This window comes from Leopardus geoffroyi, chromosome D4 (genome assembly GCF_018350155.1).
Source record: "Leopardus geoffroyi isolate Oge1 chromosome D4, O.geoffroyi_Oge1_pat1.0, whole genome shotgun sequence".
NCBI lineage: Eukaryota > Metazoa > Chordata > Mammalia > Carnivora > Felidae > Leopardus > Leopardus geoffroyi.
This window is the reverse complement of record NC_059342.1, coordinates 5,144,200-5,168,858: the sequence shown is the minus strand read 5'-3', so window position 1 is coordinate 5,168,858 and position 24,659 is coordinate 5,144,200. Positions and strand designations below refer to the sequence as shown.

At 43.6% G+C, this 24,659-nt stretch overlaps 1 long non-coding RNA gene across 1 annotated transcript in view; it reads right to left on the bottom strand.

Annotated features, from left to right (window-relative positions):
- Nucleotides 1-19,156, bottom strand: part of LOC123593095 — a 36,592-nt gene extending 17,436 nt beyond the window's left edge. Inside the window, exons 1-2 of the long non-coding RNA XR_006710119.1 lie at nucleotides 18,582-19,156; nucleotides 18,098-18,201 (exon numbers count right to left, since the gene is read on the bottom strand). This is a non-coding gene — a long non-coding RNA (uncharacterized LOC123593095). The remainder of the gene's footprint in view (nucleotides 1-18,097; nucleotides 18,202-18,581) is intronic.
- Nucleotides 19,157-24,659: the final 5,503 nt, after the last annotated feature.

Below are 24,659 nucleotides of genomic sequence, written 5' to 3'. Positions count from 1 at the left end.
ACAAATACTTGTGATGCTACCCAGAACCCCAAAAATAAAATAGCTGCCAATGTATTTTTCCCTCATAATGCCCCCCTTTTATCAATAGAGACAGCCGTCTAAATAACTTATTGTTGGTTCGTAACTCTCCTGGGAGCTGGTGTAATCTGAGCCTGACTCCTGTACACAGAGGGCAGAGAGAAACCAAAGAAAGAGGCAAGTTACTCTAGTTGGAAGGTGGCAGCTTTAAAAAGCAAAGGGAACTTACATACAAGGCTTGTCTTGGGCAGAAGTGGGATGAATGGGGGCACCTGGGTGGCTCACCTGGTTAAGCGTCCGACTTCAGCTCAGGTCATGATCTCATGGTTCGTGGGTTCGAGCCCCGTGGCTGACAGCTTAGAGCCTGGAGCCTCCTTTGGATTCTGTGTCTCCCTCTCCCTCTGCCTCTCTCTCTCTCTCTCTCTCTCTCTCTCTCAAAAATAAATAAACATTAAAAAAAAAGAAGGGGGATGAATGGATCCCCAAATCTTAAACATTTACAAAGGGACCCTCACTGGGTTCAGTCACATATACTATGCAGGTGTTCTCAACACCACATCACTGTCTCAAGGCCATGTCCTTGGAGCCTCTGGGAGCGGGAAAGGCAAGCAGAACCCACATTCCAAGGGCAGAGAGGGGTGAGGAGCCTCCGACTGCCAGGGTCCAGCTCACAGGTCAGGCAGCAGGCACGACTTTTTTTTTTTTTTTTTCAACGTTCAATTATTTTTGGGACAGAGAGAGACAGAGCATGAACGGGGGAGGGGCAGAGAGAGAGGGAGACACAGAATCGGAAACAGGCTCCAGGCCCCGAGCCATCAGCCCAGAGCCCGCCGCGGGGCTCGAACTCCCGGACCGCGAGATCGTGACCTGGCTGAAGTCAGACGCTCAACCGACTGAGCCACCCAGGCGCCCCTCGACAACTTTTCGATGACGATGTTTCCCAACGCTTATTCTTTGACTGTGTTTGCTCTTGAACTCTCTAAAAAGGATATTATAATGAATGTTGTCTGGCTTTTTTCACTCAGCAATATTTTATTATGTTCTCTCCGCATCGTCCTGCAGAACTGTAGCACGTTTATTTTCACAGGTGTGTCAATATCCATCGTGAGGGTATCTACAATCTGATGATCCACGTGCATTCAGGCATTCGGGTGATGTCACTCTTTTTCTTATCGCAAACCTTCCTTTGTATCTCTTCGTGTTTCTTGCATACCTAGGAATCATTAGCGTCAAAGGTGTAATTAAGAGTCTGGCCCCGTTTTTTGACGTTTGAGGCTTTCACGTCTCACTCGTGCCTCTTGCCCTCTGTGCCCCTATCTGGACAAGCCGATAAGACATGCCAGTTCCCCTCCTTCGGTGCGGGTGAGAGATCTGGGCCACGAGCTAGGATCTCCATCTGAACCCCAGCCCCGAGCCCTAACCATCATAAAACCTCCAAGCCGGTTTTGGACCAGCTTGGGAAGTCTTCCTTGCTTTCCCCTGAAAGTCTCACATAGAAGTATAAACCTGTTCATACCCTCTTGGGGGTGGTGGTGGGGGTGTGTGTGCGTGTGTGTGTGTGTGTGTGTGTGTGCATCATCATTTTTGACAACAGAATCAGACTTTGGGTGGAAATCCATCCCGTTTCTGCAGATGACTGAACACAGCCCACGCTGCAACAGAATATCTAGACAGCGGTCACCACCGCTTGGGGGCTTTACCCTCTTGTCCGGCTGTGCTGAGCTGTTCGGTTGCCTCCCGGCCAGCGTGCTTTTTGCCTGGAGCCGCTGCTCGATGGCAACATTTCCATTAGCGCGGTACTGGTTTGTCCTGCCTTTGCTGATTCCTCCCGAGCCTCTGTTACAGATTTCACTGAAAGAAGTCAAAGCTTTCAACAGACACTTGGGGACAGGAGTCACGGTCCTGAGCCTGGACTGGAGGTGGCAATTGCAACACTCCCGGAAGCCGATGGGCTTCACTAGGTCCTTCCCTTTCCTGCTATTGGCTGTGTCTAATCCTGATCCTCAGGGTTAGAGGAAAAACACTCACGGCACCCCATGTGGTACAGCGTAGGAGTTCATGACACCATTGTCATGGCGTGACAGTGATTTGAGGGTCTCTGGAGGAAGAAACTTGTAAGAAGCAGGGTTTATGCCCCGAAGCATGGAAAGAAAGAAAGAAAGAAAGAAAGAAAGAAAGAAACAAGGAAGGAAGGAAAGAAAGAAAGAAAGAAAGAAAGAAAGAAAGAAAGAAACAAGGAAGGAAGGAAAGAAAGAAAGAAAGAAAGAAGGAAAGAAAGAAGGAAGGAAGGAAGGAAGGAAGGAAGGAAGGAAGGAAAGAAAGAAAGAAGGAAGGAAGGAAGGAAGGAAAGAAAGAAAGAAGGAAGGAAAGAAAGAAAGAAAGAAAGAAAGAAAGAAGGAAAGAAAGAAAGAAAGAAAGAAAGAAGGAAAGAAAGAAGGAAGGAAGGAAAGAAAGAAAGAAGGAAAGAAGGAAGGAAGGAAGGAAGGAAAGAAAGAAAGAAAGAAGGAAGGAAGGAAGGAAGGAAAGAAAGAAAGAAAGAAAGAAAGAAAGAAAGAAAGAAGGAAAGAAAGAAAGAAAGAAAGAAAGAAAAGAAAAGAAAGAAAGAAGGAAGGAAGGAAGGAAGGAAAGGAAGGAAGGAAGGAAGAAAGAAAGAAAGAAAGAAAGAAAGAGGAAGGAAAGAAAGAAGGAAGGAAAGAAAGAAAGAAAGAAAGAAGGAAAGAAAGAAGGAAGGAAGGAAGGAAAGAAAGAAAGAAGGAAAGAAGGAAGGAAGGAAGGAAGGAAAGAAAGAAAGAAGGAAAGAAGGAAGGAAGGAAGGAAAGAAGGAAGGAAGGAAAGAAAGAAAGAAAGAAAGAAAGAAAGAAGGAAGGAAAGAAAGAAAGAAGGAAGGAAAGAAAGAAAGAAAGAAAGAAAGAAAGAAGGAAAGAAAGAAAGAAGGAAGGAAAGAAAGAAGGAAGGAAGGAAAGAAAGAAAGAAAGAAGGAAGGAAAGAAAGAAGGAAGGAAGGAAGGAAAGAAAGAAAGAAAGAAAGAAGGAAGGAAGGAAGGAAAGAAAGAAAAGAAAGAAAGAAACAAGGAAGGAAGGAAAGAAGGAAGGAAAGAAAGAAAGAAAGAAAGAAAGAAAGAAAGAAAGAAAGAAGGAAGGAAAGAAAGAAAGAAAGAAAGAAAGAAGGAAGGAAAGAAAGAAAGAAGGAAGGAAGGAAAGAAAGAAAGAAAGAAAGAAAGGGGAGGGGAGGGGAGGGGGGAGGAAAGTAGAGAGAAAGGAGGGAGTGGGAAGGGAAAAAAGGAGGGAAGGAAGGGGGAGAGAGGGAGGAAAAGAGAGGAGAAAAGGAAAGACACCTGGATGCAGAGGGAGGAAACAGAAGAACTAACACAGAAGTCCAATTTTGGCCCGATTGGAAACCCAAAACATACTGGAAGGATTCATACAGTAAATAGATTAATAAATGCTGATCGGGGCCCTTGGCCGACTCAGTGGGTTAAGCGTCCAACTTCAGCTCAGGGCAAGATCTCACGGTTCATGAGTTTGAGCCCCGCGTGGGGCTCTCTGCTGTCAGCACAGGGGAGCCTGCTTCGGATCCTCTGACCCCCCCCCCACCCCTCCTCTGCTCTCACTCTCTCAAAAATAAAAATAAAAAGCAGTGAAAACGACGACAAAAAGTTGTACCCTTTCACCGACATCCCCCCCATTTCCCCCACCCACATCTGCAAACCACCATTCTGCAGTTTCTGGGACTCTGATTTCAGATTCCACATGAACAGGAAATCACACAGTGTTTGCCTTTTTGCGCTGACTTATTGCACTTAGCATAATGCCCCCAAGGTCTATGCGCATCGTTACAAGAGGCAGGATTTCCTCAGGGTCGTTGTGGCTGGTTGCTTTTTTGTTTTCAATATTGTCTGCTCTTTGCTTTCGTTGCTTGCATGTTCATCGGGGTTTTTTTCCTGCAGAACTTCCTTCCCTGCTTTGTCTTTTTATTTCCAGATCCGTTTTGCAATCTTATTACCAAGTAGTTTGAAAAATTCTACAAAAGTTTCTTGAGGTTGCCCCAAACCCACAGATCAGTTTAGGAGAACTGACGTCATAAAAGCATAAGACTTCGTATCTGTGAGCATGGGCTTACCTTCACCGTTAAGTTTTACGCATATTTCACTCCATTTTTTACTGTTTTCCACATTCAAGGTGGGTGGCACAGTGTTGCTGGACTTCTTCCCAGGTGCTTTCTTTGACTTTAAGTTTATTTTTTATTTATTTTGAGAGAGAGAGACAGAGAGAGAGAAAGCACAAGTGGGGGAGGGGCAGAGAGAGAGAGAGGGAGAGAGATAAGAGATAATGACAACCACCGCGGCGCCCAACACGGGGCTCGAACTCACAAACCACAAGATCGTGACCTAAACTGAAAACGAGAGTCAGACGCTTAACCAGCTGAGCCCCCCAGGCGCCCCCCAGCAGGTGCTAATTTTACTTGTAAATGGTGGATCACTCAAAACACCACGTGTTCTCATCCTTACTGCTGTATAGAAATGCTATTGATCTATATGTATTAATCACACACTCTATTTCTACAAACTCTGTCTTTTCAATCTTAAATTTTTTTTTTTCAACGTTTATTTATTTTTGGGACAGAGAGAGACAAAGCATGAACGGGGGAGGGGCAGAGAGAGAGGGAGACACAGAATTGGAAACAGGCTCCAGGCTCTGAGCCATCAGCCCAGAGCCTGACGCGGGGCTCAAACTCACGGACCGCAAGATCGTGACCTGGCTGAAGTCGGACGCTTAACCGACTGCGCCACCCAGGCACCCCAATTTTTCAATCTTAATATTTTCAACTCTGAAGTACCAATTTTACATGGCTCTTCCAAAACTAAAGTGAAGATGGGGCGCCCAGGGGGCTCAGTGGGTTAAGCTCCAACTTCGGCTCAGGTCATGATCTCTCAATTCCTGAGTTCAAGCCCCATGCCAGGCCCTGTGCTCACAGCTCAGAGCCCGGAGCCTGCTTCAGATTCCGTGTCTCCCTCTCTCTCTGCTCCTCCCCCGCTTGTGCTCTTTCTCTCTCTCTCTCTCAAATATAAACAAACATTGAAAAAAAGTTAAAACTAAAGTGAAGAAAACCGGTATAAATTCTGTAGCTTTGTAGGGGTCCTGGATTAAATTTTAGTTTGCATGGCCTTTCCTTCTCTCAGAGACCCGCCCCTCGGTTATTGCCGAATGGGTTTAGGAATCCAGGGCTCTGGAGAGACTCTCAATGAAGTATTCTCTCTTCCAAGGCGAGAAAAAGTACAGCAGAAAGTGTGTGCCCTATTGCCTATGACCCTCATATCCTGTAGGGTCAGGTGAACTTCAGACGTCTTTGTCCCTGAGCGATGTACTTTGGACGGCCCCAAACCAGGTGAGCCTGTGCGAGCAGCCAGTCCCAAACCCCACAGTGACTTCAGGGGAACAGCTTTCTCCTGCAGCTCGGCAGCTCGGCCTCACGCACTGTCCCACCCACACTTGCCGACAATGGCTGTTTGCACCGTGTCCTTATTCCATTATTTCACACTCATGAAACACATAAAGCAGCCAAAAAATCAAGAGAGTGCATAAACGAAAAAGCTGTTACTTTGTCATGATAGATTTCTCGGAACCAAAGCAAGATAACAATAAAAGGAACAGTTTTACTTCAGTGTTGGGTTTCTTACAAAGAAATTCTGGGGGCGCCTGGGTGGCTCGGTTGGTTAAGCGTCTGACTTCAGCGCAGGTCATGATCTCGCGGTTTGTGGGTTCTGGCCCCGAGTCAGGCTCTGTGCTGACAGCTCGGAGCCTGGAGCCTGCTTCGGATTCTGTGCCTCCCTCTCTCTCTGCCCGTCCCCTGCTCTTGCTCTGTCTCTCTCTGTCTCAAAAATAAATAAAACATTAAAAAATTTTTTAAAAAAAGAAATTCTGCATTACTGGATGTGAGGATAAATTGCATAAAAGTGAGGCATAAGTCAGAGTACAAGGGTGAGATTTTAGGAGTTACACCCTCAAATTTGTCTAATTCATCATATGGATATTGAAGACCAGAATATAGATTTTTTTTCATTATTTTGAAACTATTCTTTCTTCCAAAGCTAAACTTATTGATCATGATGTCATTATCTTCAGTGTAACAGTCAGTTGACTATAGATTATCAATAAATATGAATTATTTAGTTGATTAAGATCCATGGTTAACAGGGTGTCTTCCCAAAGAAAGTCCTTCCTCACATGTGAAAATATGAATGGTCATTCCTCTGTAAATATGATATTAGGAATCAGTATTATTGAAATTAATAAAAGTTAATATGGTATTGGTTGGCTTTCAAAGGCTAATGATACGAAAAAATATTTTCAAACTACGGAGATAGTTTTAATTAAACAAACAGAAAAACACTGCTTTACCTCATGTAGAAACAATTCAAAGAAAAGCTGTTTTTCCGAAGGTGATTTATTCATAAGAGTGAGAGAGTGAGACAGAGAGAGAGAGAGAGAGAGCGAGAGGGACTGCGCGAGCACATGCGTGCATGAATGGGGGAGAGGCAGAGAGACAGGGAGAGAGAGAAGCCCAAGCAGACTCCACTCCCAATGGGGGGCTCGATCTCACAACACTGAGATCATGACTTGAGCCGAAATCCATAGTCAGACGCTTAACTGACTGAGCCACCCAGGCTCCCCCAAAGAACAGCTTTTTATATTACATTCAAAACTTTAATTATAAATACCAGTTTGTTATCTATTTCTACAATTATCATATAATATATATGCATGTATTTTTTTTTTATTTTTCAGAAATAGAGTGACACTCTAGAATTTCAAGAATCCAATGAAGTTCCATCAATCTAAGATTGTACCATTTTGGGCAATGAACACATTTGCCAATGTGCAAGGCAGTAAGACACTTTTCGTAGCTCTTATCACCAGTTTCCTTCTCCAAAAAAAACCAAGTCTTTAGCTTATTGTCTATTTTTCTACGTAGAAAATATATATACAAGAAATAGCATGTATATAAATATGTGTGTGTATATATATATATATATATATGTGTGTGTGTGTATATATATATATATATATATATATATATATATATATAGAACACATTTATTGCACCTAATGAACCAGTATTAACACATTATTGTTGCCATGGTTGACATTAGGGTTCATTCTTTGTGTTGTGTATTCTACAGGCTTGACACACGTCCACCATGACACACACAGGATACTTCCATTGCCTTCCAGCCCCTATGCCTCACCCCTGCAACCACTGATTCTTCCACCAGCTTTTCCCAGAATGCCCTAGAGTTGAAATCATTCGGTACGGGGCCTCTTCAGATTGTTTCTTATACTTTGTGATATGCTTTTAAGTTTCCTCCTCCGTGTGTTTTTGTGGCCTACCAGCTCATGTCTTTAGTCCGCTGACTCACATTCCATCGCCTGGATGTGTATGTGTCCACTCACCCACTGAGGACATCGCAACTGCTTCCGAGTTTGACAAGTATAAAATAAAGCTGTTATAAGCATTCACGTGCAGGTTTTGTGCAACAGAAGCCTTCCACACCTTTGGGTACAATGGCTTGATGATATGGTAAGCGTAAATGGATTTTGTAAGAAACTGCCAAACTGTCTTCCCTAGAGGTGGCACCATTTTGCATTCCCACCAGCCGTAAGTGAGAGTTCTTGCTCCGCGAGAACGTGTGGTGTTATCAGGGTTCTGGATTTTACATAATTCTGTTAGGCGTGTGGTGACATCTCACCGCTGATTTTTTTTTTAATTTTTTTTTCAACATTTATTTATTTTTGGGACAGAGAGAGACAGAGCATGAATGGGGGAGGGGCAGAGAGAGAGGGAGACACAGAATCGGAAACAGGCTCCAGGCTCTGAGCCATCAGCCCAGAGCCCGACGCGGGGCTCGAACTCACGGACCGCGAGATCGTGACCTGGCTGAAGTCGGACGCTTAACCGACTGCGCCACCCAGGCGCCCCCTCACTGCTGATTTAATTTACAATCCCCTAGTGACATACGATGTTAAGCATCTTGTCATAAGCTTATTTGTCATCTGTGTATCTTCTCTAGTGAGGTGTCTCTTCAGATTTTTTCGCCCAGTTTTAATCGGTTGTTGAGGGTTAAAGATTGTTTGTATATTTGGGGGGCACCTGCATGCCTCAGACGGTTAGGCATCCAAGTCTTGGTTTCCGGCTCAGGTCGTGACCTCATGGTTTGTGAGTTGGAGCCCACTGTCTGTGCTGACGGTGCGGAGCCTGCTTGGGATTCTCTCTCTCCCTCTCTCTCTCTCTCTGTGCCTGTCCTGCTCATGCTCTCTCTCTCTCTCTCTCTGCCCCTCCTCTGCTTATGCTCACTCTCTCTCCCTTTGAAAACAAATAAATAAAATTTTTTAAATGTTGTAAAAAAAGATTCTTCCTATATTTTGGATATCAACCCTTTATCGGGCACATGTTTTCACAAATATTTTTTCCCAGACTGTGGCTTGACTTTTCATTCTATTAACAGTGTCTTTCTCAAAGCAGGAGTACTTAATTTTCGTAAAGTTCCATTGCATTTTATATTGAATTCTTGGATCTGTTTTTTAAAATATTTATTTATTTATTTTTGAGAGAGAGAGAGAGAGAGAGAGAGAGAGCAAGGAGGGGCAGAGAGAGAGAAGAGAGAAGGAATCCTAAGCAGGCTCCACACTGTCAGCACAGAGCCCCACGCGGGGCTTGATCCCACACACCGTGAGATCATGACCTGAGCTGAATCAAGAGTCGGATGTTTAGCTGAGCCCCCCAGGCACCCCCATGAGTCAATATATGTGAAAGGTGTGAAGTTTTTGTCTACACCTCTTTCTTGCATGGCGATATCCATTTGCTCAGCACCAAAGGTCACACAGGGAAATGGACAGTCTGCCTAGCCCTCTATCTATTAAAGAATTGGAATCATGCTTAGTATCTGACAAACGGAAAACACGAGGGCCAGATGGGTTCGTTGGTGAATTTTACCAAGCATTTTAGGGGAAAAAATTACGCTTATTTTCTAAAATCTTTTCCAAAAACATAGAACAAAAATGCATACGTCTTAATACATTTTATGAGGTCAGTATCACCCTAGTATCAAAAACACAGAGGGGTGCCTGCGTGGCTCAGTCGGTTAAGCGTTCAACACTTGACTTTGGCTCAGGTCGTGATCCCAGGGTCATGAGATTGAGTCCTGCATCGGGCCCTGCGCTGAGTGTGGAGCCTGCTAAAGATTCTCTCCGTTCCTCTCCCTCTGCCCCTCCCCCACTTGTACCCACATGTGCACTCTTTCTTTTCTTTTTTTTTTTTAATGTTTATTTATTTTTGAGACAGAGAGAGACAGAGCACGAACGGGGGAGGGTCAGAGAGAGGGAGACACAGAATCCGAAACAGGTTCCAGGCTCTGAGCTGTCAGCACAGAGCCCGACGCGGGGTTCGAACTCACGGACCGTGAAATCATGACCTGAGCCGAAGTCGGATGCTTAACCGACTGAGCCACCCAGGCGCCCCTCTTTTTTTTAATGTTTATTTATTTTTGAGACAGAGAGAGACAGAGCATGAACGGGGGGGGGGGGGGGGGGGTAGGTCAGAGAGAGAGAGGGAGACACAGAATCCAAAACAGGCTCCAGGCTCTGAGCTGTCAGCACAGAGCCCGATGCGGGGCTCGAACTCACAGACCGTGAGATCATGACCTGAGCCGAAGTCGGACGCTTAACCGACTGAGCCACCCAGGTGCCCCTCACTCTCTCTTTCTTTTAAAAAAAATATATATATAAAGTCTTACAACACAAGAAAAATTCGGACAGATATCTTTAATGGATATGGACACCAAAGTCCTCAATAAGCTAGTAGCAAATCATATCCAACAAGATATGAAAAGAATTCTATACCAGACCCAAGAGGGATTCATTCCAGGTATGCAAGACTGGTTCAATGTTAGAAAGCCAATTAGTGAAATTTGTCATCTCAACAGGCTAAAGCAGAAAAACAATATGATCACATCAGAAGATGCAGAAGAGAATCTGACAAAACGCATCATTTATTCACAGCAAAAACTTGCAGCAACGTAGAAATAGAGAGAACTATTGCAATTTGGTAACGAGCATTTACCAAAAGTCCGCATCAAACATAATCCTTACTGGTAACAAACTAGACGCCTCCCGCTAAGGTCAGGGACAAGGCAACCACCTCCCCTGTCGCCCCTCCTTTTCAACCTTGTCTGGAAGTCACAGCCAATACAACTAGAAAGAAAAGGGCATAAAACGTAAATAGATTGGAAGGGGAGAAATAAACTGTCTTCGTTCCCAGATGACAAGATCATCTATGCAGAAAATCTTATAGAATCAACAAAAAATTCTGGTAACCCAAAAACACTTACGGCAAGATTGCAGGATATATTTTCACATACAAAAGTTGATTGCTTTCCTATATACCAGCATTGTATACTTGGGCTTTAAATTAAAAACACGGTATCATTTACATTAGCACCAAAAGCATGAAATAGCTGGGCATAAATCTAAGAAACTAGGTACAAGATATACATGATTAAAAGCCACACACCTCTGATAAAGGAACAAAAGGGCATTTAAATACATGGAGAGAGAGTTCATTCTCCTTTTATAGGAAGATCAAAAATTGTTAAGGTGTCATATCTTTCCAACTTGATCTACCGACTCAATGAATCCAAATCAAAACCCCGGCAAGTTATTTTCTGGATATTGACAAACGTATTCCAAAGTTCATAAAAAAAACAGAGTAGCCAACATAATATTGAGGGAGAAGAACAAGGCTGGAGGCTTGCCACCACCCATCATCAACACTTACTATAAAATTACAGTCATTAAGGCCATGTGATATTGGCAAAAGAAGAGACAAATAGATCAATGGAACTGAATAGAGAGCCCAGAAATAGAACCATACAAATACAGTCAACTGATCTTTGACAAAGGAGCAAAGGCAATTCTGCCTTTCACAAAAATTAACTCAAAAAGGATCACAGACCTAAATGTAACACACAAAGCTCTTTAACAGAGGAGAAAAATCTAGGTCACCCAGGGCCGGGCAATGACTTCTTTAGACACAATACTAAAAGCACAATTCTCGAATGAAAAAAATTGATAACTTGGATTTCACTACATTAAAAACTTCCGGGAAACCACAGACTAGTGGGAATGCAAAATGGTACAGCCACTTTGACGTGTGTTGTTTGTTTTTTAATTTTTTATTTTTTTTTTTATTATTTTTTTTTCAACGTTTATTTATTTTTGGGACAGAGAGAGACAGAGCATGAATGGGGGAGAGGCAGAGAGAGAGGGAGACACAGAATCAGAAACAGGCTCCAGGCTCTGAGCCATCAGCCCAGAGCCCGACGCGGGGCTCGAACTCACGGACGGCGAGATCGTGACCTGGCTGAAGTCGGACGCTTAACCGACTGCGCCACCCAGGCGCCCCTAATTTTTTATTTTTGAGACAGAGAGAGACAGAGCATGAACGGGGGAGGGTCAGAGAGAGAGGGAGACCACAGAATCCGGAACAGGTTCCAGGCTCTGAGCTGTCAGCACAGAGCCCAACGCGGGGCTCGAACTCACGGACCGTGAGATCATGACCTGAGCCGAAGCCGGACGCTTAATCGACTGAGCCACCCAGGCGCCCCGAAATGCTACAGCCACTTTGGAAGACAGTTTGTCAGTTTCTTACAAAATTAAACATATTCCAATTATACGATCCACCAATCACACTCCTCTGTATGTACCTTCCGTAGATGAATGGATAAACCAATGTGTTATATTCAGACAACAGAATCCTATTCCACAATAAAAAAAAAAAAAAAAGAGCTATCAAGTGAGAAAAAAAAAAGACAGAGGAACCCTAAAAGCATATTGCTAAGTGTAAGAAGCCTGTCTGAAAAGGCTACATATTATATTCTTCCAGCCATATGGCATTGCAGAAAAAAGCAAAACTATGAAGACAGTAAAAAGATCAGTGGTTTCCAGGGGCTAAGAGCAAGAGAAGGAGGGATGAACAGATAGATTGCAAGAATTTTTAGGACAGTCAAACTACTCTGGGGGCGCCTGGCTGGCTCGGTGGGTTAAGCATCCGAGTCTTGGTGGTCAGCTCAGGTCATGATCTCACGGTCCATGGGTTCGAGCCTGAAGTCGGGCTTTTCACTGGCAGCCTAGAGCCTGGTTGGGATTCTCTCTCTCTCCCTCTGCCTTTTCCCTGCTCTCTCTCTCTCTCTCTCTCTCTCTTTCAAAATAAATAAATAAACTTTTTTTTTTTTTAAAAAAAAGGAACTACCCTGTATGAGACTGCAATGGTGAATACATGATGTTATACATTTGTCAAAACCCATAGAATGTACAACACAAAGAGTGAACCCTGTTGTAAATTTCAATTAACAATTGTGTTTCAGTATTGACTCATCAGTTGTAACAAACATACCCCTAATACAACACGTTAGTAACAGAGAAAAGGGGACGAGGGTGTTGCAAGGCTGAAGTGAGTATATGGGAACTCTGTCCATTCTGCTCAATATTTCTATAAACCCAAAACTGCTCAAAAAATAAAATTCTTAAATTCAAATGATAGTGGCAGAGAGCTGGAGATTTATATCAAAGTGCTGATTCACTTTGAATCAGGTTTCAAAGGTTTCAGAGGCTTGAACAAAGTGAATTAGTGGGGGCTTAGGTTTGGGGACTTGAGATGGTAGGGTGATCACCCAAGGGTAGGGGATTCCTTTCTGGGGTGATGAATATGTCCTGAAATTAACGGTGGGGTTGGTTGCAAACTCTGTGCATGTGCCAGAAACTACCGAATTGTGCACTGTAAGTGGTACACTGGGCGATATGTGAATTATACCTCAATACAGCTGGTAAAATAAATTGAGAGAGTCCTGGATCTATGTTACAAAGTTCAACGAACAGCATTTAATAGTTTGCCTCTTGCCAGAGTGCATGTTCTAAGGTCTTAACATCTGCCTTCTTACCAGAAAGTCAATAATGTCTAGGGGCGCCTGGGTGGCGCAGTCGGTGAAGCGTCCGACTTCAGCCAGGTCACGATCTCGCGGTCCGTGAGTTCGAGCCCCGCGTCGGGCTCTGGGCTGATGGCTCAGAGCCTGGAGCCTGTTTCCGATTCTGTGTCTCCCTCTCTCTCTGCCCCTCCCCCGTTCATGCTCTGGCTCTCTCTGTCCCAAAAATAAATAAACGTTGAAAAAAAAATAAATAAATAATGTTTAAAAGTATAAAACTCCAGAGTGAACATCAATGCTTTACAGATTTCGGTGAAGGTTTCGAGAATCACAGGTGTAAGAGGCAAGAGCCCTTGAAACATTTCCCTTCCTCTCCTTCCCTTTCCTTCCCCGGACTGTTAGAACCAGATTTTCAAATGTCATTATTGATGACGTGGGAATTGTTTACAATGTTAATTTGGGGTGAAGTTTTGAGCCTTTGTTTTCGAAGACAAACAATTACTGTATCCCCGCCCCCCCCCCCGCCACACACTCGGGCAGAGAGCACATCCTCCTTCATCAGGCTACCAGCTCAGCCCAGGGCCCCCCCTCAAAGAAGGGAGTACAAAAGATAGAGCCAGCACAAACATCCATTATTGCCATCACCTCAGTAACAGCGGTGGCTTTGTCATCAGAAGTAATGGGAAGAATGAAAAAGGAGAAGATCGTTCGGATTACAGGGATTCACAACATAAGCTTTGTCTTACTGTGGAGGACTTGCCGAGAAGAGAGATGAGATGTTCGAAAGAAGAAACGTGAGAGCAACAGAGAGAGGAAGAAGGTTTGGAAAATGAATTCTCCCAATCACTTTATGCGGTTGTTTAATTTCGGGGTGTGTATCTGACAATTTGCACAGAACGGCATTCTCTTACGTGACTGAAATTGAATGAGCGTGATTACTTTCGGCTGAGGCTATCTTATAAAAGATTCTCAGAGCTAAAACCGATAATATGATTACTTGCTGGTTATTTTTAAATATCATGTGGGAATCTAACTTTTTTTCGTATCGATTCCTAGTTTATTATTTTTTAATTTATTCCAATCCGAGTTAGTTAACACATAGTGAAATAACGGTCTCAGGAATGGAACTTAGTGATTCTTCACTTACATATAGCACCTGCTGCTCGTCCAGACAAGAGCCCTCCTTAATGCCCATCCCCCATGTAGCCCCTCCCCCCTCCCCCCTCCCCCTCCAGCAACCCCCCGTTTGTTCTCTGCATTGAAGAGTCTCTTACGGTTTGTCTCCCTCTCTGTTTTTATCTTATTTTTCCTTCCCGTCCCCTGTGTTCATCTGTTGTGTTTGTTAAGTTCCACATAGGACTGAAATCGTACGGTATTTGCCTTTCTCTGACTTATTTCGCTTAGCATAATACATTCTAGTTCCATCCATATCACTGCAAATGCAAGATTTCATTCTTTTTGGTGACTGAGTAATATTCCATTTTACACACACACACACACACACACACACACACATATACATATATCTTCTTTATCCATTCATCAGTCGATGGACATTTGGGCTCTTTCCATAGTTTGGCTATTGGTGACAGCGCTGCTACAAACATTAGGGTACATTGTGTCCCTTCGAACTAGCATTTTTGTATCCTTTTGATAAATGCCTAGTAGTGCAACTGCTGGATCATAGGGTAACTCTATTTTGAATTTCCCTTAATTTTTTAAAACATTTATTCATTTTTGAGAGACAGAGAAACAAAGCGTGAGTGGAGGGGGGGCAGAGAGAGAGGGAGACACAGAATCCGAAGGAGGCTCCAGGCTCCGAGCTGTCAGCACAGAGCCCGACGCGGGGCTCGAACCCACAGACCATGAGATCATGACCTGAGCCGAAGTTGGACGCTTCACCGACTGGGCCCCCCAGGCGCCCCATCTATTTTTAATTTTTTGAGGAACCTCCATACTGTTCTCCAGGGCGGCTGCACCAGTTTGCATTCCCACCAGCAGTGCAAAAGGGTTCCCCTTTCTCCGCATCCTCACCAACGCCTGCTGTTTCCTGAGTTCTTAATTTTAACCTGGGAATCTAACGTAATAGGGATGGTATTAAGCTGGTATTTCGAGGTGATTCATACGCTTTTTACCATAGTTTCCAGCCCAAGCTCACTCTCATCTTACCAAATGAAGATCGCATGTCAGTGTACTCTTCAGCCTTGTAGGGCACCCCCACCCTCGTGTTGGGGATTAAATCTTAGATCCTGACTGGATCTAAACTTGAGGAGTCCCATATAGATGGTTTGAGGGCATCGGGCAATTACCCGTTTGAATTTAAGAGACTAAAAGAGACAGTGGTAGTAATGTCACAAGGAGAGGACGTCCATTTGCGACACCTCTCCCATGTACATTCTGCAGGTGTGACTTCACTGTAACTTTATGACGAGGGCATTTAACCACCTGACAATAAAAACCTGTGCCGTTATAAATTCTAGTCAGAGTCTCCAAATGTATTACTCCAGAAACATTTGGATAAGCAATTGAATTTCAAAGGCACCTTTCTTAAAGCTTTCTTATTACGTATGCATATAGATCAATTATTTACGTTCTGGAAGGGTTGGGAGAAATTTCTGCATATAGGCGCCTACTTTATTATTATTATTTTTGTGTGCGTGGCCATGTTGGAAGAAACACTTCAGGCTAAAACTGACAGTGCTTGTGCATGGAAAGTCTGAATGGGGCAAAATACAGTGTTTTATATCTTATAATCTATAAAAATTGCAAGGACATAACTGGAAGGTTACCTCAATGCTAACTCAATGATGTTTGTAGCACACTGACCATTACCTATTAGCATATATTTTACGAACGCTGACTCACATAGGAAGTATCTCCAGGCAAAAGATGTGTATGTAATGTTTCAGAGAATAGAATGAAAGTATTTTCATAATATATGTATAGATGTAAATGCACTTGTTAGCCAAAATCCATTTCTGAAACTTTATTTTAGTCATCAGACTCAGTAAAAAGATATGTCCATGTAAAGTCAATAAGGCTCAACTCTTAACATGTATGCGTATCTGTGTAGAAGAAATACAGGTGAAATAAACCATATTCAATTATTTAAATTCGTGTTTCATCCCATAAATTGGACTGCACTGCATTATGTAATATTCCATAAGTACTAAGTTAATACCAAAGATTGGACAATTTTTTTTTTTATCTAGATGATACGACTGGCCAGAAGGAATGACCTGAATTATTACAAACGTTGCAAAAAAAGAAAGATTATTTATAAAGCCTTTTTCATCTGAAGCGTAGATCTTATGATCTGGATAGAACTTTATTTAACATGTATATGGTTTCCTGATTTCCTCTGAAAAACCAGATATGAAATTCCTCAAAGGAAAAGAAAAGGGGAAAAAAAAAGGAAAGAGCAAAAACAAGAAGCAAATTTATTCAGTTTACGTTAGTCCTCGTTTTCCGAGATCTTACTTAATTTGAAATCGATTTGAAATCTGTCGTAATATGTACCTCTTAATTAGGCAGAAGCAATTAGACAAATAATGTTTCAAGCATAGGTATGCCCAGCCACTCTGGTAATTCTATTTAAAGATGCATTAAGACAATAGGCTGTGATTCCTGAATAGAATTTAATGCAAGGAGTTCTGGCTAACAAAAAGGTCACTTCTCAAAGCCTGTGACTGATATTATACACGTGAACTTATTTATTTTTTTTTTTTTTCTAATTTTTTTTTTCAACGTTTATTTATTTTTGGGACAGAGAGAGACAGAGCATGAACGGGGGAGGGGCAGAGAGAGAGGGAGACACAGAATCGGAAACAGGCTCCAGGCTCTGAGCCATCAGCCCAGAGCCCGACGCGGGGCTCGAACTCACGGACCGCGAGATCGTGACCTGAGCTGAAGTCGGATGCTTAACCGACTGCGCCACCCAGGCGCCCCTATACACGTGAATTTAAAACGTGGCATAATATCTTTGGATCTAATTTTGCATCAATGTTTGCAAGCCTAATATTGCAACTGTTAGACCCAGAAACATATAATGGGAGGAAATAAATCTATCTTCAGGTGGAATTTTTAAAAATTTTAGTTACAAAAAAAAAGTACAGGCATGTCGTTTAGAAAGTCAAACGGCGCTAAGAGGTTCACTCTGACAATTATCTTTTGACACCAGGCGTGCGACTTTGGAGTCATTTTACCTCGTGGTGTGTCGGTTCCTCATCTGTAAAATGGGGATAATAATGGGTCAATATTATGTCCCTATGAGTATAAAGATGCTGTGAGTATCCAAGGAGCTGGTAGGTAAGAGACTAAGGACTAAAATAAAATAAAATAAAGTGACCTTCTTGATTTCTCGAAATAGGCTCCTTCCTTCTTGGAACAGACTTTGAGTTCCTACTCTCAATTAAATGTAGTCTGTTTGGAGGGAAGCATATGATCCATGTTCACATTTAGTAGCAGTTAAAATTTCAAAATTTGGAACGCGTCTGCATGCTGTCTTTTTCTCATCCTCCTTCAAAGAATATGGAATTCTTGTTTCCCCGAGGGTTTGACAGAAAACCCTCAGAACATCTTCGGTATCTGAATCGTAAGCATCTTTCAGAACTGAGTCTGAATTTACAACTGGGTTAGGCTTGTATCTTTCCATCCCAGGACGTAGTTCTGAGACCTGCTTCCGTTTGGTGGCTTCTCATAAACCTGTGTTCCTCTAGAATTTATAAAGATATGGAAATATACCTTGTGGCATAACTATTCCACGCCCTAGGCCCAGGAGGTGGTCCCTCTTGCTGGGAGGAGTGTATGGATTCATCTTTGCCCCAGAGTCTCACTGGCTCAGCTCATGGGGGCTCCGGGATCCTACTCACATGTCCTGACTTTCTCTGCAGCAGGTAGCAAGGTGCCTCTCCTTAGGAGAACACATCTGGGGAAATTCGTCAGAGCCAGGCGGTGGGCGGGTACCGAAAAGTCCAAAAAGAACAGGCACAGCCTCCCAAAATTCATACGCATTCTTATACACGGTTAGAATTACAGACATTTCAAATGTTGGGGGTTAACAGCGTAGTTCTCTTCCGAACGGTAAAGAGTGCCGCACTGACTTACCAAAAGCAGGAAGTCTCCAGTCTCTGCTTCCTGTCCCAGGGCTAGGGTCGCTGGGCCCCACCCAGTTCTCTCCTCCAAGATGGTCACGGGCACAGCTCCCTCTTCTGAAACCCACAGAGTAACAGTGAATGTAACCATCCATAAATAAGTCTACATGAACGTTTCGCAAAGCAAGGGGAGGGGGAAGGGAAGTTAGCTCTGGAGCGTGGAAGGAAATTCAGTGTCAGCATGTACTTCTGCAACAGTCCTGGCATCGTGACGCCCTTCGGCCACTCTCTGCTCTCTGCACGCTTTGCTTTGCTCTCAGGCAGCACTCAGCTCGTTGGCTTCTTTCCCCGCTATCCTGACCCAGACTTTCATTTCAGAGGAATCTGAGACCTTAATATTAACCAGATGTAGAATGTAGGGAGGCAAGACACAGGATCCCTTGATAATCGGGATGGATTCCTCCTGCCCATCCCATAACCCTTTCCCCCCAACCTACCCAGTGATTTGCAGTGACTGATATCCCAGGAGGCAGTCGGGGCTTCAATGCAGGGGGAGCACTGTTGCGTTTGCGGGTGGAAGCAAGCAGCCCTCACCCCGGGGGTCCAACAGTTTCTAAATCCAGGGTCCCCAACTCGGGGGCAGGAAGAAAAGGGTTTGTGAGCAGATCATTAAATGGTTCATAAGTGAAAGCGGTCGCTAGTTCGAGTCCTAACCTGCTCCTGTAACACAATACGCCAGGGAATCGGTCAGGATGCAACCCAGGGCACCGACAGCCGGACGGGCCACTGCCCCCCCGCACTCGGGAGAACAGCGGCCTTCACCACGATGAAGTCCAGCCGCTCCTTTGTCTTTGCCCCACTTGGTCCCGATCGTGTCTCGAGTTGGAGGATGGCATCGGCCGAGTCCGAGGCTTATGCCTTCTAGCTGGTGGCCGTCAGCAGCTCCCAGAAGGGGACTCTGCCTCCTTCATCCACGATCGGCATGAAGTCAAGCCTCCGGAACGTAACAGCCGATCCCGCAGTTGACACGTCCGTTCCTGGCTCCCCAGCGGCTCCCAGAAGCAAGCCGGGACCCCCGGAGAGCTTCCGGTCATGCGCCGTCAATGTTCTTTTCAGTGGCCGGAAGTGGGCCCCACGGGGCTCACGTGACTCATTCACCGCAGAAACGGCCTGATGATCGCGCCTCCAGGACGCGTGAGTGCCACGCTTTCTGGTTATCCGGGGCCTGTTGCAAAAGCGGAATCGTTACAGGGGCCTCGTCTCTGACACTCGGCATAGGAAAAGCAGGTGGAGGCAGCGCTGTGCGTTTTCCCCGCCAGCGGTCCAGGGATGGGGCGTGTGCTCACCGAGAAGCGTTTTACTGGCCGGCCACGGGTAGGGATTTTAGGGACAGCATCCAAAATGGGAATAGTAATCCTCCCCCAGAGGAGGTCTGGCGGGGTTTTCTTGTTTTCTTCTTCAGCTGCTTTTGAAGTCATTTCCCCTCCCCCTCGAGAACCGGTGGGATAGAATCATCACGCATGTAAGCTGAACGGGCTCCCGGCCAAGCCGGTAATGACACAGATGACAGATGAGGGAGTAGCCTCGGGGACCAGCTGCCCCGGCCGGGGGCTCGTCCCAGACCTGGTCCCCAGGCCTGGTCGCAGGCCCACGCTCATCGAGTGCCCGCCACTTGGCCAACGTCGCATTGGGTTTCACAGGGAAATAGTGGCCACATTTCCCACCCTCTTGCAGGAGGTGTTGCCTTAATTTTGATAGTGAGAATGCATTAAAACAACCCTTTTTAAAAATTGATTTATTTTGAGAGAGACAGAGACAGGACCCTGGGGGTAGGGAGGAGAGAGAGAGAGAGAGAGAGAGAGAGAAAGAGAGAAAGGGGGGGAGAGAATCCCAAGCAGGCTCTGCACTGTCAGAGTGGAGCCCAACGTGGGGCTCGAACTCATGAATCCATGAGATCACGACCTGAGCCGAATCCAAGAGTTGGAGACACTTAACCGTCTGAGCCACCCAGGTGTCCCTACAAGAACCCTTTTCAAGTAAATCTTTACCCATGTAAATATGAACATGTGAATGGTTTGGGTCTGGTACACTCGATAACATGCAACTAAGAGGATGAAGGGGTACAATCAAATTAGAAGAGAAAAAAACAACCACTCTCTCCTTCCTCGGTAAAATTGTGTCTCAGAATAACCGGGCTTACGAAAGCTCGAAATACAAAGGCTCCTGATGAAAAAAATATGTGATTGGGAGAGCTCCAATTAGACACTTGCTAAAATATTTCTTTCTTCTGACTAGAGTATTTTAAGCTGCAGAGAAGCTCGTTAGCTGGAATGGGACTCATTGAGGACTGATCCCTCAGAGACAGTGCGGAGCCAACCTGCCATCAGGCACGTGTGCGGGGGACGCATGCGAGGCAGGCTCTCTGTGCCCCAACGTCTGGCAGAAACCTCACACCCAGGCGTGAAGGCAGTGGGTGAGGACAGAGGGCGCCAAGGGGGGAAGGACAGAGGATGGCTCCCAGGGAAGATCGTGGGTCAGGGGCCAAATAGTCTTGGACTTGGCCAGTCCCCAGTTCCGGGCGAACTTGGAAATGTCACCAGATATCTTCAGAGTGTCCCAGAAAATGTCTCTGCGCGAAGGCTAAATTCTCCGCCAGCTCCACAACTCTGTGTTCATCATTGAATTCGTTTGCTGCAATTTACTGTGTAAACCTTTTATGGTCCTCTTTAAATTTCAGGAGCATTGGACTTGTCACTGATCTGGACGTCAGAGCTCTACAAAATTGCTTAAATTAATGAAAAATTCCATACAGCCCAATGTCGCGTGTCTTAAGAGACTGCCTTCCTGTCCTGACGTTACTCGTTGATTACTAGATTTATCGGCACATGGTTAACCTATCTCAAAAGTGAGCAAATATTATTCAGCAGAGTAATATTTCTAATACAGTGTGTCAAAAGTTACATTAAATTCTCCCTGAAATATAGTCCCCTTACAAAAACTGTGCTTCTTTTATTATATTACCAATGATAAACTGACTGCCTCAAAGTTGAAATTCTCTTGAACAGGTGAGCGCTCTCAAAAAAACACTTTTACATAGAATTTTTCTTATTTTAGCACATCGATTTTTTTTTGAGAGAGAGCACACACACGAGTGGGAGAGGGGCAGAGGGAGAGAGAGAGAGAATCTCAAGCAGGCCCAACACAGGACTCGATCCCACGACCCTGGGATCATGACCTGAGCCGAAAGCAAGAATTGGTCTCTCAACCGACAGAGCCACCCAGGTGCCCCATGCATTGCTTTTTTAATTGTTTTGTTTGGAAATAATTAGAGATTGGCAGGAAGTTGCAAAAATGAAGCAAAAGAAGCTCCATATAATCTTCATCCAGTTTCCCTAAGTGGTTGCATCTTACGTAACATCGGAACACTATCAAAACTAGGAAACTGACATTGGTACGATGTACCTGTGTCATTTTATTGCAGGGGTAGCCACCACCACAATCTGGATACATAACTGCTCCGTCACCACAAAGATCTCCCTTTTGCAGCCACACACGCCCTCCTCCCCACCCCAGCCCCATCCACCATCCCTACAAGCCAGCAGTCATCTACCTGTCTCCTTTTTTGTCATTCTGTCATTTCAAGAACGCTGTATAAATGTACTCCTACAAGATGTGCCTTTCAAAAGCCAACTCAAAAATTAGCTTTCATCATTCGGCCTAATGCCTTTGAGATCCAGCCAAGTTCCTGCACATATCAACAGTCGATCATTTGATTGTGGAATAGTGATCTGGGGTATTCATATGCTGTGGTTTAACCATTCACTTATTCCGGACTATTTGGTTGATTCCAGTTTATGGTTATTACAAATAAAGACGCTATAAACAATCATGAGCACATATCTGCATGGACTTAAGTTTTAATAGCACTTGGATAAATGCCTAGGAGTGCAATCACCAGAATAAACCCCAGTTGGACACGGTGCATGATTCCTTTTATATATTGTCAAATTCTGTTTGCTAATGTTTTGTTAAGGACTTTTACACCTATGTTTATGAGGGCCGTTGATCTGCAGTTTTCCTCTTTTGTACAATCTGGTTTTTTTAGGTTTTTTATTTAAATTCCAATTAGTTAACATAAAGTGTACTATTAGTTTCAAGGGCACGCTGTAGCGATTCAACACTTGCGTACATCACCCTGTGCTCATCACAGGTGGACTCCTTAATCTCCATCGTGTATTTCACCCATCCCCCCACCCACCTCCCCTCTGGTGACCATCAGTTCGTTCTCTACAGTTAAGAGTCTGCGTACAGCCTGGTTTTTATATCAAGGTACTACTAGCCTTATAATATGAACCGGGAACCATTCTCTTTGTCGACTTTCTGGAAGGGATTGTGGAGATTGATGCTAATTCTTCTATGAACGTCTGGTAGAATTCTCCAGTAAAAACATCTGGGCCTGGAAATTTTGCTGTTGGAAGTTTTTTCGGTTATGAGTTAAATATCCTTAATATAGGTTTAGGGCTATTCAAGTGAGGCAGTCCTTGTTGGGTGAGTTGTGGTAATGTCTGGTTTATGGGGACGGGGGAGTATTGTAGCACTGATCTATTTTCTCTAAATTATCAGGTTTATGTGGGTGGAACTGTTCAAAGTATTCTCCTAGTATCATTTTCACATCTTCGGGGTCTGTAGTGATAGCCCGTATCCCAGGTATTGGTAACTTGCTTTTTTGTCTATGTCAGTTAGTAGAGGATTGTCAATTATAGTGATCTTTTCAGAGAATCAGCTTCTTTTCGTTGCTATTCTCCATTTTCCTTTTCTATTTTATTCATTTCTGTTCTTACGATTCCCTTCCTTCTGCTTGCCTTGACTTTATTTTGCAACTATTCTTTTAGTTTCTTGATACGATAGCTTAGATTTTTTGAAGCTTTTTTTCTTTTCTAATTATACGCATTTAATAAAATAAATTTCCTTCTCAACAAAGGCTTTGCCTGTTCCACAAAGTTTGATATGTTATATTTTTATTTTTATACAGTTTAATGTATTTTATTATTTCCCTTGAAATTTCTTGAAATTGGAGGTGTATTGTTTATTTTCTAAGTGGAAATGTTCCTATTATCTTTATTTTACAGTTTTATTTTATTACAGTTTATTTTACAGTTTAATGCATTTTATTATTTCCCTTGAAATTCCCTTGAAATTAGAGGTGTATTGTTTATTTCCTAAGTGGAAATTTGCCTATTATCTTTATTTTATATTTCTGGTTTGATTCCATTTTGGATGAAAGACACATTGTACATGATTTAAATTCTTTTAAATTTGCTGAGATTAATTTCATTGCTTAGGATATGGTCTTTTCTGGTTTACATTCTGACAAGAATGTGTTTTCTGCTATTGGCAGGTGGAGTGTTTTGTAAATATCAATAAAATCCCATTGATTCATGGTGTTGTTGAGTTAGTCCATATTCTTGCTAATTTTCTGTCTAGTTTTTCTATCAATTAATTGTTGAAAGAAGGATGTTGAAGTCTCCCAACGATAACTGTTGATTTGTATATTTCTCCTTTCAGTTCCATCAGTTTTTGCCTTACATATTTCATGGCTCTGTTGTTTGGTGCATATATATTTAGGATTGTTACATCTTTTTGGTAGAGTTGACCCTTTTATCTTTACATAATGTCCATCTCTGTTGAAGGCTTGAATAGAACAAGAGATAGAGGAGGGAGAAATTTATCCTTTTTTTTCCTGTCTCATTGCTTAAGCTGGGACATCTCATTTCATTTTCTCCTGCTCTTGGACTAGGATTTGTACCATCATCTCCCCTGGTTCTGAGGCCTTTGGACTTGGACTGAATTACATCAGCAGCTTTCCTGGGTCTCCAGCTTGCAGAAAACAGACTGTGGAACTTCATAGCCTCCAGAGTCATGTGAGCCAATTTCACATAATAAATTTCCATATGGGGGCGCCTGGGTGGCGCAGTCGGTTAGGCGTCCGACTTCAGCCAGGTCACGATCTCGCGGTCCGTGAGTTCGAGCCCCGCGTCGGGCTCTGGGCTGATGGCTCAGAGCCTGGAGCCTGTTTCCGATTCTGTGTCTCCCTCTCTCTCTGCCCCTCCCCCGTTCATGCTCTGTCTCTCTCTGTCCCAAAAATGAATAAACGTTGAAAAAAAAAATTAAAAAAAATAAATAAATAAAATAAATTTCCATATGTGTGTAGAGATAGATATATAGATATAGATTAGATATAGATATAGGTATAGATACAGATATAGATATCGCTCTATCGGTATTGACCGTGGTTCCAGAGAAACAGAATTAAAAAGATAGGTTTTCTGAATTGTTTCTAGATGTCCTGGAATTGGTTCTCTAATCTGATGATATTTTAAGATGTGAATGAATCTGTTTCAGTAGTAAAGAGAGCACTGATAGTCCATTGTGTGAAATATTTATAGAAACATGAAAAATATCTGCGTTGGATGCTTCTAACATTATAAAGAGGCTAAATGACTCTCTATATAACACTTTTGAACATTTGTGGAAAACTAATGTATATGATTTTGGTTGATTGCTCCTAAGGTCAT